The following is a 16,086-nucleotide window of genomic DNA, read 5'->3' on the forward strand; positions in this document are numbered from 1 at the left end:
TTTATTCGTAAAACTGATGTAAATCTTATTTTAATTGTTTTCTCTAACTGTATGAGGGTTCATTGCCTCATCCTTTCTAACGCAGAGCTTTTTAAGATTGATTTCATGCTTGAAGTAAAAAACTAGAGACACAGACTCAGGTATGCTATCAGTGCAGGTTACTCCATTGTATGCTGGACCTTCACCTGATCTTTCTGGACAGCAGAGATTCCCTCCACTGAAAATACAGGTAAGGCACCTCTGCTCCGTATCAGGCAGCTGCTGGAGGCTGTTTTATCAGCATCTTGCACACATCTCACTGGTCAACAAAGTTTTTTGTCTCCAGGGTCTCTGTACTTACTCTTACAGGAACCACCGAGGACATGTCCTCCTGGTAGATAGACAAGGATCTCAAACCCTCTCTTTTTTGTACTCTTTTTTTTGGGGGGAGGGGGGGTGGTTCAGAGGGGTGTAATACACATGATGAGTGTATGTATGTGCTTCATTCTCTGCAATATACTGAAGGAATCTTTGAAAGCTTATGCATCTCCTTACCTGTCAATTACTTCTACTGGACAGTCTGTGGTAGCGTACGCACGCCGTGGATTGGGAAATTCTGTACATGCTTGCAGGACAAGGTGACAATAGTAACTACACAGCCACTTCTCCTTGTCCAGCACTGCTGGAACTTGGACAGGCTTTAGGGTACAGGGTTGGGTTTCTGCTATAGGTGCAGAAAGGATTGCTATAGGATTGGAATTCCCAGCAGCCAGCTGTCTGAAGGGAATTTCCCTTCACAGGGATATGAACACTTCTCATTCCACACACCCCCAAATAATTTTAGGTAAACTGGGATGATCAAGAAGATGACCACAGGACAGAGGGGAAAGGACTGTACATAAATTACGCCAGGTGTGCAGATGACTGCTTGTATGTAGCATGATTTGGAAAAGGTTGTTGCATATGATCGTCTTAAAGCCAAAGGGACAATCTGGGCAACTATGAGTGGGTCAGCCTCACTTCGGTCCCTGGGAAAATCATGGAGCGAGTCCCCTTGGAGCACATTTCTTGGCACACGAAGGTGAATGAGAGCTGTCAGCGCGGCTTTACCAAGAACAAATCATACCTGACCAGCCTGTTAGCCTTCTGTGATAAAATGACCGGATTTGTGAATGAGGGGAGAACACAGGATCTTATTTACTTCAACTTTAATGAGGTGGATGCTGTTCACATAAACTTTAGCAAGGCTTTCAATGTCGTCTCCCATAATATTCATACATCTAAATTGGGAATTTGCAGTCTGGATGCGTGGACGACTAGATGGGTAAGCAGCTCTTTGGATGGTTGGACTCGGGGGGCCATGATTAATGGGTCATATACCTTCTTTCTGGGAGCTGGTAACGAGCAGAGTACTGCAGGTCTGTCCTGCGACCTGTCCTGTTTAACATCATTATCAGTGAACTGGAGGAAGTGGTGAAGGGCTCTCGTGTCAAGGTTGCCAGTGACACCACACGGGATTGGTGGTACCAGTCAGTAGGCTCGATGTTGGGGCTGCTATCCAGAGGGACCTAGACAGGCTGGAGTGGGGGGCCGACAGGAACCTTGTGCAATTCAGCAAGGACAGCTGAATTCACACAGCTCTCCAGAAGTCCACGGGGAAACACCCGCTAACTCTTATTTCAGATGTAAGAATCCGTTGAAGCATTGGAGACAAGCTTGTCGCTTCATCCACAGGGATCAGCACTATAAAGAAAAAGTAAATAAGCAGAGTAACCCTATCAACCCATCCTTAACTGATCCTGACACAAGTTTACAGCTCTGGAGTCTTGCAGGGTGATTTTTTTTTTTCTTGGAAAAAGGTATTCCATGGTGATTTCTTTTCTGTCAAATACAAACGGATGAAAATATATCACCAGCTTTTCTAAAGCTTTTCCTTAATTGGGGTGCAGGAGAATGGAGTCCCGAGATTATATAATTTATCTGAAGATTTATGTTTTGGTTTTGGTGTGCCTCAGGTAAGTTCCCAGCTCCTCACATCTTGTTTCTGATCAATTTTAGACAAATTCAAAACCTGATATCTGTTTTTGGCTGCTGTTTTTTTATTCCTACTTTAGCACCTGGGTATGAACAGAGCTGTTTGAAATGCTCACAGTGGTAGGAAGAAGTTTGATGCTGAAACACTCCAAAATTCTGACTTTCCTAAATGAACTTCTGTAGCAATGGGATTTTCTGAGCTTAGCTGTCCATGCGACTGGAGCAACGTGGAAATTGTCTTTTTTTCGTAGTGGTGTTTTCATAATTGCAATTTTCTTTCTACATATCATGTAACTCAGGAAACAGGAGATATCATATTTATTGGAAAGGAAGATGAAGTTTTTGATGAAAAGGATGAGAGAAAACAGCACAAAAATGTGCGCCGGCCTATACTGCGGGTCAGGAGCTGGTGCCTCTGCCACCTTGTCCTCTGTGCAAGGCGTGAACTCCCAAGCTGGTATGGCCGTATTTGCTGCCGCTGTGATGCCTGGAGGTGTGCAGCTGGGCACAGCAGCAGTACCACACCTACCCAAACTACATTGATATTATAGGCTCTGGGGACAAATGAAGCTTTTCCTATGGAGCTGAACCTGGTCCAAGAGACATATGTGGGATGTCATCTGCCTCAGTGCACAGACTTCATGTCCTGGGACCCGCACATGAAAGACTCAAGCACTGACCATGTGTGGCCACGGTTGTGTGCCAAAGTGTATACGAGAAGCAGGGGGGGGTCCCCCCTACAACAGGTTTACTGACCCACACAGGCAAGTTTGGGACTGTTTTGGGAAAAGGTCCTCTGTAGCAGGCTGCTGCTGGACATTATGTCTCTTGTTTCGGGATCCCAGAGGGGAGGTACAAGTGGCTGGCAAAGGCGTGGAGCAGGAGAAGGGCACATTAATCGTGTTGCAAAAATAGCAACTGTGAGCCTTGTGGCGGGGTGGCATGAGCCAAGGATCGAATGAGCAAGTCCCTGTCTCCTTGTGTGCCCCGGGAGGTCGTGGGGCAGGGTGCTCCAGAGGGCCACGGGGGCCTGCCCAGCCCCAGAGGGTGTGCAGACCGTCAGCGGGTGTTTTTCTTGGTCGTGGTAGTGTGCCTGTGAAACCACAGTTTATCGATTTGCTGCAATTTATCTGCTTTATGCTAATAGAGAGCTGTTTCTGCAACTTCTGAATTTATTTAGCCCAAAGCAAGACCAACCAGTTCTCTTGCGTATACTAGAAGCCTACTGTAAGAAGCAAGAGTGAAGATGAACATAAATGAACCCAAAGAACAGGTGCTGCTGTAGAAGACGGGGAATTAGGACTAAACTGTCATTCACATGCATAAGCACAATTCCCACTGATTTCATATCTCCCATCTCTGACTATCTACATGCATGGTGTCATAACTCAGTCCATACCATCCTTCCCATCCTTCTGTGCCCAATTCTGCTGTCAGATGAACCCCTACAGCTTTTGCCAAAGCCAGTTGGAATTTCAAATATGTTTTACACGATATTTTAAGTCAGTAAGTCTTGTTTTCACAAGATCCAGTACAACTGGGGATTCATTTTGTTGTTAATAGCGGGTCTTGATTTTTCCTAAGGTTCCCATAATGCAAATGTTGCCAGGCTTTTATGGGATTGGACACATTAAATTACTCCGTATGACTCCCTCTGTCACTATGGAATGTCTTGCCCACAGTAACTGAGTAAGTAAGTGCAGATTTGCCAGTCATACCATGGGGAAAGTATAAGACAATTGCTAAATATACCAACAAGGAAAATAAATTGGTGTCTGTAAGTTGGAATTGCTAGTTAAAATGTTAAAAATATGAATATAATAGGATGGTAGCAATTTAAAAATTTAACTATTTACAAAAGGGCAGAAGCAAAGATTGAAGTCAAGGCAGACAGATACCTTGAGACATTCGTTTCAAAAAACTTGTCTCTGCTTCTGTGTCCTGTTACCCACTAGAGCAAAGATCCTTTTACGTTCACCTGCCTTACATCAGATTAACTTCCAGTATCGGCATCAAAACCTCTCCAGTTATCACTGTGTTGTGATCCAAGACCTAGATTTCCTACCGCGAAAGACCAGACACTGACCCCCCTGAGCCACCGTGCTCAGGCATCCCCACTCCTTTTCCCATGACGCCGTCCAAGGAACGACAGCCACCCCTCCGCTGCGGTTTTGCCCTGCAGTTTGCAGCTCAAGGCTAGACCTCTGCTAAAACCGGACTTGCCTGCAGTCCATGCTGGGCCCATGGAAGTCCCCATTCATACGCAAAGTTAGGAAAGAGTCTGGAGACAGCCGAAGGGAAAAGCTTTTGGCCGCCCCCAGTCCCTTCCCATGGGGCCACCCACGCTCTCCTTGCCAGGAGCCAGATGAGTAAGCGTAGGTGAGATGCAGTGACACTGAGTACGCAGAGCAGAAGTCCTATTACACATTTCCTTGTCACTGCCCCAGCAGGCCTTGTGTTTATTTTGCAGATGATGAGCTGATCCTTTTAGCAGGAGAGCAAAGGAATGGCATTAGTAGCTAGGGTAGTGGCACTAGTAGCTAGGGTTGTTTTGCCCCCCTCAATGAGACCTGCAAGGGTAATGTCTCGCTCAGCCTTAGGGAAGCTATGAAATAAGAGACAGCTAGCAGCTAGTGGCAGAGAAAGAGAGGGAAAGAAAGGAAGATTAAAAAAAAAGGTCTCTATGAGTGGAAAGTTGTACAAGGATGCTGGAGCAGGGCTGTCAGAGCAGCCTGGGCAAACCCTGCTAATTTCAGCCTTTATCCAAACCTCCATGGTACACATCTCTGCCATGAGAGAGAAGCTCCTTCATATTGGTTAAGGAGCAGTCCTTATATCCTTTAACTGCAACAGAGAAGGGCCCTCTGAATAGTGAGAGGCTCCAGCTGTACTACAGTGCATGCAGCCACAAGGATTATCCTTCCCTTCTTTTTTTAGGATTTGTCTCCATCCCACTTTAGAAAGGCACCGTAGAGCTGCAGAGAGGATGCTGTATGTTTCCGAGCGCTCACTTGGCTCTTCTCTGGGCTCCCGAGCTCCCAAGGCTGCGGTCTGCTGCCGGTACCATTACTCCCTGCAGTTCGGTTGCCTTAGTGAACTGCACCTTTCATCCACACTGGCGTCATATGGATGCAGCAGCTGTGGAGAGAGGCATCAGCAGGAAAAAATCATTTAAACAGCCTGCCAGAGTGGATTCCCAGTCCCTTTTCTGTGCTCGCCGCTGGGCACTGTGCAGGCAAAGCACTACCTACTGATCTTCACCTGAGCTGTGGTACGTGAGGCACAAAATAAGGAGGTGAAGGCCAGCAGCTGTAGCACCACTGGGATGCTGGTGTCACACAGGACCTCTGCAACCTGGGATAACCGCCATCCCAGACGTGCAGGCATGCTGTCAGCCAGTTCAGCTGGGCACTGCGGCTGGTACGCTGTTGAATTGCAAGCCAGTTTTCCGTGGCATAGAAGACACCTTTTTTGAGAAGTGAAACTTCGCTCTGTGGTACATCTGAAGCACCAGCAGGTTGTTGTTGAGCCAGAGCCCTTTACAGAAACATTAGACATGGAGAAGTTTTTCCGAGGTCTGGTGGCAACCTTAATTCTTGAAATATAGCTTCTCTGGCTCCTGCTCCCCAGCCCCTGTCCCCCTGCGTGGAGGGCACAGCTCAGCTGGATTTTGACCCGTGCAATCAGATATCTTCAAGTGACCCATAGTCCCTTATGAACCACATCTTTAATTTTCAGGCTGGGTGGCATGGAGACAGGCCAGGAGGAGAGCTGACTGCCATGTCTTTTCCCTTAATGCCGGCATTCAGCTCTCCCCCCTCTCTCTGTGCCCACAAAGCAATGGTGATCTGCAAGTTTGCAATCCCCAACCCAGCAGGCTTGAGCTACTGGTGTATCTCCGTAAATTGTACAGATTTTTTTGGTCTGAACTAGGTATTAAGTTTTTCCTTTCTTAGAAATAAGCAATTCAGCAAACAGGCAGTATTAGGAGGAGTGCTTTAATGAAATGTGTATGGGCCGGGGTTTGAACAGCCAGGTCCCCCCCATTGAATACTGATGTTCTCAGTCCAGCTCCACTCAAGCAGCTTCTCTCATGCCTCTACATCTTTCTTCCTCTGCAATTTGCTAGGAAAATAAAATTTAAAAAATAGCAGCAGTGTTAGGACAAATGGAATCCACTATTTTTAGAAGAGTTGAAAAATATCGATATTTGTTTTTAAAGACCAACAACTTGTTACCTGAGAATTTCTGTGTGGTCTGGAAAAATAAGTTTATCACGCCATCTCTATGTAAAAGTGAAGGCTGAAGTACAGAGGAGGTATCGATGTGTTCAGGGTGGCGCAGCAAGTTGATGGGAGGCTGTGGATGGAGCAAGCTGGGACCTTGTAGCACATTCAGAGGAGGGCAGAGCAGAAGGCGGCTTACGTTTTGGCAGCCAATGTATTTTTAAATGGGACTCTTGTTACTTTTTCCCTTTATCTTGAGGTTTGGCTAAAATATATATATTTTTTCAATTTGAAACACTGTTTAGCAAGCAGGACACTTGAGGAAAGTGTTGGCCGGCAGCCCTAGGGAGCGATGCCCTGTCCCTCAGCCTAGGGACAGTTTTCTCCACGCACGCTGCCCGGCCTGCCCAGTACAGGCAGCCATTGCCTGCCCTCCTCATGTGGCAGCGGCCGCGCTCTCCTGCAAGCAGCGACGCTGCGGCACGAGGCGCCTGGGGGAAACCACACGCTGTTGGGCTCCGATCTTCAGTTATTTATCATCTTGCCTCAAGCTTGAGCTGCCGGTCCGTACTCAGACGCCTCTGTAGCTTCGCTGTTATTACTGCTCCTCTGGAGCCTTTTATTTGCCTTGTTCATAGTCTTGGGGAAGTTGCTAAATTAAAATAGATTCTGTAAATTCCAGGGATAATATACAGCTTCAGTGACATGGCTTGAAGCTTTTATTGGCAACCGTTATCTCTAACTACAGATTCTTTTTTGTACACGATTCCTGCCTACTAGCTCGGTTATGGAGAGGTTATTGCTGAGGCAATAATTTTCTCATATACCTGTTTATGATTTTGTTCCTTCAGCCCATAGGAGAAGGAAAGTCACTGCCCGAGAAGGGCGTTCAGAGCCAGGTGCCCAGCTTGAAAGTGTGCTGCAATTTTGGTACGGGGAGAGCGTGAAGCAGGAATTGCTGGATGAAATTCCCCAATTTGTGCTGTGCAGAATTCGTAGCCTGAGGGATTTTCCCCTGGCATTACTTTTAATCAGTGGCATTTTTTTCAGTCCCCTGCTTTCTGCATTAGCAGCACATGGGCATGTGTTTGGTGTTTGACCATGACTGCAAATAGTGACTAGTAGATGCAGTCCTGCTGTTTGCTTGTGCTGAAGATGCATGACAAAGAGCCTGACTCCTGCTTCAACGGCAAGTTGCTTCATGTCTCTGACTGCATTGGGGGCCCTGCCAACAGTAGGCAAGAAAAACGTCGTCAGTTCAAGGTATCGCTTTTTACTATGCTTCCCAGTTCTTATATGGCAGAGTGATGTAAAAAAGGCCTTTGCCTGGAGACCTCCATTCCCAAGAGCAGTTACGAGCTTGGGGATGTAGTTTCACAGGACAGTCAGGCCAGAGCTGTGCCTCTTAGAGCTGGGATGACACCTGCCACAACCAAGCAGCACAACTCTCTGCTCTCATCTAAGGCTCCTTTGCTGGCTCAAACGTCTCCCAGAGATTTTGCCAGGGTGGCTCTGAGACGCCAGAGGTTACGAGCGATTGTGCCAAAGCCACCGGTGCCTTTGCTGTGCTCAGTCACCAGGTCCACCTTGCACCTCCTCGGTGGACTCGATCATCTCAAGGGTCTTTTCCAACCTAAATGATTCTGTGATTTTGTGATTCTTCTCCTTATTTTGCTCCTCAGCTTGCTGAGCCCTTGCATCCTTCCAGCTTTACAACCCCGGGGCGCTGAACATCTACATTTGCTTTGGACACTTGGTGCAGGGGGGCTCTCCCTAGCTGAAGGGGGAGCAGGCTCTGATGGCTGGGTTGCAAGCTTGTGCACGTGTGTGTGTGTGTGTGTGCGTGCGGGCACCGGCCCCACAAGGACGTAGCCTGGAGCCCTGACGGCAGGACAGCGTCTGACTGCCTGGGCCAAGGTACCTCAGCCAGATTCGCAGTTCCCGCAGAGGCTCCGGCCACCAGGCTCCCATCTCCCTTTCCTCGCTGTCCTTCCCACCACCGTTCCCTCGCTTTGGGAGACATTTCAGGCGTTTTGGCATCACCTGAAGAAGCTCTGCTTGTTGGAAGGGTTTAAGCAAGTTGTGCACCCTTGCCTCCCAAGCAAAGAAAGGGCTGAGGGCCGGAGGGAAACGAAGTCCTCAAGGATGGTATATCAGATGCTCTTACTGGCAATGCAAATTATAGTACTACGTAACACATTAACGTTCTAGGTACAGCAAAATAAATTACCTAATCTATTCATCTATTCTCTGATGAAAACCTCCTGGTTTGGAATGGCCTCATTTTCTCTTTGTCTGCAGCCTTCTGATCGCATCCTATTTAATTTTCTCTTCCATCGAGAAACCGCACTTCCAAACATGAGCATTGTTAGCGTGCTCTGCCTAATTAGTTATAATAATCCTTGTTGAGGGAGGCTGAATTCAGAGAAATCCAGTAAAAACTGTTTTCCCTCCCCCCCCCCATTAGCCTTGTCTGTCAGGCTGGGTTTTGTTGTTACAGTGCCAACCACATCTGGTAAAATTTCCATAGCTCTAAGGCCACCGGTAGGGACAGCCGACATGGAAAGTGTCTGGCAGCATGTGAAGGACGAAGGCAGGGACGGGCGCCGTCCTCCAGCCGGAGGTAGCCAGCAGAAACCTTAGACCGAGGCTCCATTCATGGTGTACTCCTTCCAGAGGGGATGTTATGGCATTTTATTTACACCTCAAGGGTTGCCCTGTCCACCTGCTGGGAAGACACGTCAACACAGATTTTAGGAGCCTTCAGACAAAGCGGTGCCCTGTTTCGCTCTGCAGCAGGAGAGCTGCCACCGGCACCCTGCGGTGGCACAGTCTGCTCCGCCTGCTTCGGCTGGCCTGCGGGCACTGCCCAGGCTGGGTGTTTTTACAGCTGTTACTTTCTTGTGGGATTTATTTGCACTCTTATTTTCCTTACTTGATTTCTCGATTGTTGCCCTTCCTGAAAATAGATTTTGCAGAGGTTTACACCCTTGGCCTGATGGAGTGTTTTCCGTACCTACGCAACCAGCCCTCCCCGTGAGGGCTACCGGGCTGGCACAGAGGTGCTGACCTTGCAGGCAGACCCACCACAGATTTGTCCCCTCGGATCCCACTGGGCAACCAAGCCAGTGGCCAGGCATCCTCCTGAAAAATGTTTTCTTGCAGAAACATCATGTTGTCTGATACGTAACTGTACCCTTCAGCCTTCCATGTCTGATGTGTAACTGTGCCCTGGGTTGGAGCCGGCAGATGATCCAGCTCTGGGTGGATCCAGCGCTGCTCTTCAGGAAGGCACGCTGAAGCCAGTGCCCCCTGCTTCTGAGCCTCTGGACACTTGAGAAGCATCGGACTTACGGGGCAAGCCAGCAGCAGCTCTGCTGGCTGTGCAAGACAATGATACGCATGCAAGCTGCGGGTCACGTTATCAGGGCTTCTGCTAGGATTCAAGAAAGCTTTATAAATGAACCGTCGAGAAAAATGGCTGTAATTTTTCAGAGCTCACTGTATATAAAGATGGCATTTACCCAGAGAAGCGCTGTTTCCACAGTATACAGACATCTGGAATACGCTGTTAGATTGATCCTTTGTAGCTGAAAATTACCATTACTGTTCAATTGCATACAGACATCTTAAATTATTAATGGAATTCCTGCCTGAGGGTAAACATTGTAGATTCACATTCTGAGATTTTTAAGAGCTCTTTGATTGCTCACAACTAGGGCTGTTAAATACAGTTATTTGCTTTATACATCTTAAATGGATCAATATCAGCTGAAGAAATATCAGGGGGATAGAGAGTGAGAGTAAAGGAGTAGGAGTAAAGCTACTGCCAGTATCCCTCGGATCTTAAGGGATTTCTAAATCTGACCGAGGTTTTGTCCCTTAACTTCCTGCGGAGCAGTTTGGGAACTGGCCCCAGACCCATGCCCACCATCGCCCTTACAGTCATGGATGTCCCACGGGCTGTTTTCTGGAGTACCAAAAGTCTGCAGCTTACGAGCCGGGAAGGAGACGACCACACATCCACACACTGCCCTTGTAGCAGGGATGCTCTCCTGGGCAGTCCCACCAGCTCTTTGTCATCCAGAGGACTTGTCTTTGCGCTTCCCTCTCCGTCTGGGAAGCTATATTTCACTGCTGGATCTGAACAGCTTCTTTTTGAAAAGACACACCGCTAGAGATGGCACATGGGGCTTCACTCTGCCTCTTTGTCTTTGTGCTACACCTTGATCAGGCACCTGTGTCCATTGCTGTTGTTCTTTCTACTCTTCTCCTCTCACCAGCTTCTTAAAGCTGGCTGTCATGTAGGAAAAGTCAGGCTGCGGTGGAAGAAGCTGCTTTGCCTTCTCCTTTCCAGGTTCCCGTTTGTGCTATTCCTCCTTTTGCAGCTGTCTTGGGGTAAGGTTTCATAAGACGGCGTGAGCCAACGTAATGGCCCACTGCTGCCAAAAGGGGATGGTTCCCACCCCGACCCCTGGCCAAAGTTCCTACCACCACCTCTGCTAGGTATGCCACGCACCGGGCTCCTCTCTGAGCAAAAGCAGTGGGCAGGTTTTGCCATTTCAGTAGGTAAATGGGCACAGGAGAGGGTCTGAAAAGGTGCTAGCCATGCAAGGGAGGCAGTGGGATGGTGTGGCCAGCAGCAGGACAAGTGGGACCAGCTCCCTTTTCTCAGCCATGGGCAGCTCTGCTGGCTCAGCTGGGCGTAAAGCTTCAGCCGCAGACCGCAGCTCAGCTTTCTGCAAGTGCTTCTCGGGTGCGACCTCTCTCCACGCAGAAGGGAAGAGCACTCAGGGTGGCAGACACTTCAGACACGCTGTGTGCTGCGTGTGGCTGCCAGGTGCCCGTGCTCGCAGGAGAAATTCCAGGGAGAATTTCGAGCCCTCCCTTTCGGCAAGATGGTGATATTTGCTATTACAAACCCAGTCATGCAAAAAGAAAAGCTCTCCTCTAAACAAAAAGGACACATAAGCAGAGTTGCGCAGCTTTGGAAAGTACTTATCTTATGCCCAGACTCTGAACTATAGTTCATTTTAATTCTTGTAAGTAAAATAACTTTCTGTTCAGGGATCCCATTGAAAAGAGAGACCAACCCAGCTATTTTATTTTTAATCCAGGCTAAACCTATGCAGGCACTGGCATATCCTTTCTTATACAGAGAGTCATTCTTGCCGAATTAACTCATACCATTGCTATCTATTCCATTCAATCTACACATTTCTTTATGCAACCTTGCTGCCCTCTGACTTTCCAACAATGTCAGAAAACTTCAGCACTGAAGTGTAATGAAGATGGTGATTTAGTATGCCCTATAGGAAAAAGAGAAAAGATTAGCCTTCTAACATTGTGGAGAGAAGTGTTGTTATATTTGATGCCTCATTTGCCACAAACAGTATCTTAATACAAGCATGTTTCACAATATGTTAATCTTAAATCAAGCATGTAGTTATTGAGTGATGTAACACACCTAGAATCACAGCACAGTAATTAGTCTTCCTAGTGCCACTAGTTCAGAGCATTTCAAAATGAATGGTGGCATTCAGAGATGTGATACCGTATGTTCACAATTCCCAAAGAGTAAATCAGATAATTCCATCCATCCCAATGGCACCAAAGATGTGGTCTGATACGATATACCCAAATGTATTTAGGATTTGAAAGTGAGAATGAATTAATAACATTTTTGAGTCTGAATACATTGGACGGAGTTTCAAAGTTAGCGTTCGAACCAGGCATTAAGTGGATTCTGTGGAACTTTGCAGTGTGGTCCATACACAGTGAACAAGTACAACGTAAGGTTCAAAGGTAATCAAATAAAAATGTGAAAAAACCCCGAACAACAACATTGCTTTTGATGGAATTACCTCTTTAGAAACTTTTAGGAGGTAAAGTATCGCACTGGCAAAGCATGATCATTCCAAATTCCCCAGGAAACAAAAGAATAAGGGATGTTGATACTACAACATGTTTTTGAAGACTGAAAACTCAAATCTGATCCCTGAAGACGTATTTAGCTAGACTTGACATTCAGGTCCAGAAGGCTATGCCAAGTCATTTAAAAGTCCAGGACGTCATTTTTAGCCAGCCATTCCTACATTACAAATGCACAAATGCCATTCAAAGGTGACCTAGAAAGAATTACATGACACTAATATCGTAACATGAATCCATCTTCAGGAGTTGTTACACAGTTCTGGTTTTGTCTAATACATCATACTTGTAAAGCTGAGGTTGAGAAGTGACAGTGTAGTAATTTGTTAGCACTAGAGTACAACAGCTATCATCTGACATAAGGCAGGAAAATCCAAAGCTGTGATATTTCAGCCATCTATCGGGGCTTCAAAAATGGCTACCAAAAATCCCCCAAACCAAAGGAAAGTGCTTGAGCACTTTGAATACATCACAGTCCATAGTGTGGATATCAAGGTCAGCAAGGTCAGGCTAGTAACTATCATCAAATCAGAGGTATTGCAAACACTTTTCAGACATGTACATGGTCCAAATCCTTCAGTGCTATAAATCAACCTGATTAGAGTCAAGGAGGTAAGAAATGATCTCCTTAAATCATGAAAACCTCCCTGGCAAGTCACTCTCCATCAGAGATGTTTGCAAGGACCATGGGCTGGCTGCCAGGACGTCTTTGCTAGGCAAAGCCTGAGCAGAGGGTGAACACAACTTGTGGGTGAAGGCAACTGTTGTGGTTTAACCCCAGCCAGCAACCAAGCACCACGCAGCCGCTTTCCCCTCCCCCCTCCCGGTGGGGTGGGGAGGAGGAAAAAAAAAGTAAAACTCGTGGGTTGGGATAAGAACAGTTTAGTAACTAAAGTGAAATAAAATACACTACTAACTAATAATAATAATAATAATAATAATTGTAATGAAAAGGAATGTAACAAAAAAAAGAACACCCAAGAAAAGACAAGTGAAGCACCATGCAATTGCTCACCACCCACTGACCGATGCCCCAGCAGCGATCTGCCCCTCCCGGCCAACTCCCCCCTGTTTATATACTGGGCATGACATTCCATGGTATGGAATACCCCTTTGGCTAGTTCGGGTCAGCTGCCCCAGCTGTGCTCCCTCCCAGCTTCTTGCACACCTGCTTGCTGGCAGAGCATGGGAAACTGAAAAGTCCTTGGCTGAAGATAAGCGCTACTTAGCAACAACTAAAACATCAGAGTGTTACCAACATTATTCTCACACTAAATCCAAAACATAGCACTGTACCAGCTACTAGGAAGAAAATTAACTCTATCCCAGCCGAACCCAGGACAGCAACGCACATGCCGGTTCAAGCAGTGAAGTCTTCCATGTGTATCAGAACTCCCATTTCGTGTGCCCTTCGCTTATATATTATTTCACTGAGCATTGAACATATTCTTCTCAGCTGTGGAAAAGCAGCAGATTTTTGCCAAAGAGGCTCTTAGAGGAAATATTTCTCCTTTGGCTATCACCCGATATTACTAGCTCTTACACTTGCCAGATGACTTGCGAAAGCATGCATCCCTGCACTTGACGTCCTCCAACACACATGCTGAACCTTATGCACTGCTAGTTTGTCCCAAGCCATCCTGTTCAGCAGTTTGCTGTTTCTGTAAGGAACATCACCATCTCCTGGCTCACTATGAGATCAGTTTATTACTAGACAAGACTCAAAATGGAAATAAAACAAGTTTATTTGATTGAAGTAAAATGTTAAGCAAGTGTAAAGCGTTAGCCTGCTTACAAAAGACTGTACCTGCCACCCATCTTTTAGCTGTTTTAGCTGTTCTCTTCTCTTTAGCTCTTCTCCCTGCTTGGCACTGCTTTACTTCAAACAACATCTTTTTAGCGAGGAATCCTGTTCTCACCTTTTTTATTCCTGTTTGCACATGGACATTTTATGGTTGCTCTTAAAGTGCCAAAGCATGTTGCTCCACAAATGCAGAGCACCTCCGTATTGTGCTGATGCTTAGCCATGCAGTACACCACTTTTTTTGACTACATGAGAATACTAATGAAGTATTTTTCAAATGTGAGCTGTTTGCATAGAGAGTCCTTGATCTGCCAGTTTTTCCTCATCTATTTACCCCTTCTCTCAAGAGCCAAGCAATTTGCAACCATCAGCTGACTTCCTAACATTTTACAAATCACACATACCGAAGGAGCCCTCCGGGACAGCACTTTTTGGTTTGTCTTCCCAGAGGCAATAGGAACCTTTTTGTGAGCTGCATGAAAATTTGCCACTTAAACACTCTAAAAGGCCCGACTTTTGACATATTTCTATTTGCACAGTTCACATGATGCCCTCAGTATCTGCAGGGGCCGCACATGACTGTGATAGCATGGATGTCTGACCTGACAGGTCGAGTGCCAGGGCATTCTGCCGCAGAGCATTGGTGTTTAAGTTTCATGGGAGAAGCATGCTTCAGGAGGAAGTGGAAAAACTAATAAAGTCACCATCACAATGAATGAGCCTCATTTATTGTTTCATTTTAACTTTTTTGTCACCAGCCTGGTCGTGATCTCCCTTGGCAATTTTTTCAGATTTCTCCTACTGAAATTGGTGCAAAAATAGGGTGGCAAAGGCCTAAGTGGTGAGTTGTATTACTCCAGCCCTGACCTTTAAAATTCAATGCTAACATAATTTGAGGATAGTAAACAAAAAAAGTGAAACTATTTTTTATTTAAAGGGATTTTTGTCCCTCTTGCACAGTAATCATTCCCGCTAAAGTGATAAAAATTGACGAAGCTGCAGATCTCTGTCTTATATTGAGTACTGAGTTCAGAGTCAAGTTCTGCAGCCCTTAGATTTGGCTGCAGGAGAAGCAACAGGCAAAAAAAGAAAGGAGAGGATGAGCTGGTCTGTCTGCGCTGTGAAAGGCACAGGGCTAACAGCAGTTTCCTTGTTCTCGTGGTAGCTTCATCCAAGTGGAGAGTAGCTCAAGAAATCCCTCATGCTTCAAGTGCTCCCCCTGACACTGGGCATGCGAGACCAGTGATGGACCACAGCCGTGTTTGCTGGCTCACTGCTGCACGCCAGCCAGATCCAGGAGAAAACAGTGTGTGAGGATGAGGATGCTATATTTGCTCTGGGCTGGAAACCTTTGGAGCTCCTGCCTAATGAAGAACTGGTCTCCATGCCTTGTGCTGAGTGAAAAGCTGGAGGAGCAGGACCATTGGTCTCTGTGTCCCACATATCTCCTGCATGAAGAAGCAAGTGGTCCTTCCTTTATTCTGACTTCCCAGGGGACATATGAGGGAGGTGGGCTTGCAGAAGAGTCCAGTTAGTGGGTAACATGCTTCATCATGTTTAACCCTGTCTTGGACCAGGCTGTCCTTGGACTGATGACACTGTGAAGTTGCGGCAGACGTTTCTCAGGGGTCCTCTCCCAGGTCCCTGTCTCAGCTCTCTCGCATGCCTTTCTTACGCCACTGCTGCAGGGAGGATGGGGGGGCTGACTGATCTTGCATGTGCACAAGCATGAGCTTCCATGGCACGACTGCGCTCAGAGTGTGTGCGGTGCCGCCTTGGAGCCAATGCGCTGGTGCTCCCTCAGGTGCCCCCTTTGGGGTTTCAGGGCAGAAGGGTGTCAGGGCCACCACGGGTTAGGGTTATTAGGGCTAACAGCGGAGAGGTCTTGTGGCTCTAGCAAGTCTGTCTCACAGCCCGGGGGGACAGCCTCAGCTCCTGCGTTTCCAACTTTCCCTCTCCCTCGTCTTCCCCGGTCCTCCAGCTCTGCTCCACTCATGAAGAGGAATTACCCAGCAGGATGGTGACCCACAGGGTGATAACCGTGCGGTTCCAGCCTGTGTCGGTGAGCAGCTAACTGCTGTCTGCTTTGGGCTTTCAGAGCTTTTCTAGGTG

This window comes from Gymnogyps californianus, chromosome 1 (genome assembly GCF_018139145.2).
Source record: "Gymnogyps californianus isolate 813 chromosome 1, ASM1813914v2, whole genome shotgun sequence".
Classification (NCBI taxonomy): Eukaryota; Metazoa; Chordata; class Aves; order Accipitriformes; family Cathartidae; genus Gymnogyps; species Gymnogyps californianus.